Source organism: Branchiostoma floridae, chromosome 15 (assembly GCF_000003815.2).
Source record: "Branchiostoma floridae strain S238N-H82 chromosome 15, Bfl_VNyyK, whole genome shotgun sequence".
NCBI classification, from domain to species: domain Eukaryota; kingdom Metazoa; phylum Chordata; class Leptocardii; order Amphioxiformes; family Branchiostomatidae; genus Branchiostoma; species Branchiostoma floridae.
In genome coordinates this window covers 20,537,119-20,537,589 of record NC_049993.1, presented here as the reverse complement: position 1 = coordinate 20,537,589, position 471 = coordinate 20,537,119, and positions in this window count along the sequence as shown.

Sequence of the window (471 nt, the reverse complement as noted above, 5' to 3'; positions counted from 1 at the left end):
CAGTGGTGAGACAGTGTAGAGGTCGTGGGCCAGAGGTCAGGGGGCATCCAGGGTCAGCTTCAGCCACTGGACATTGCATGGACAGTGGAAACCCATTCAGTATAGGAATAAGCCCTATCACAGAGATCAGGACGCATGTGTGACGACACTGGAATTCTAGATAATATGTCGAAGGTAAAGGCCCCGAAAAAGAAAGCAAAACTTGTATGGACGTTGTTATGCAAATCAAAACAGTGGCCCAGACAAGGACTGTGTTCTTTTTTGGGGGGCCTTTACCTTTGACATAAATATATCACCTAGAATTCCTGTCCCTGCACATCCCTGTGATTAAGGTTGTGTCGTCAAGAGGTGAAGGTCAGCTGGCCAGGTGTTTCAAAGATCAAAGTTTTGTAGGCCAGGTGTTTCAAAGATCAAAGGTTTGTAGGCCAGGTGTTTCAAAGATCAAAGGTTTGTAGGCCAGGTGTTTCTGTC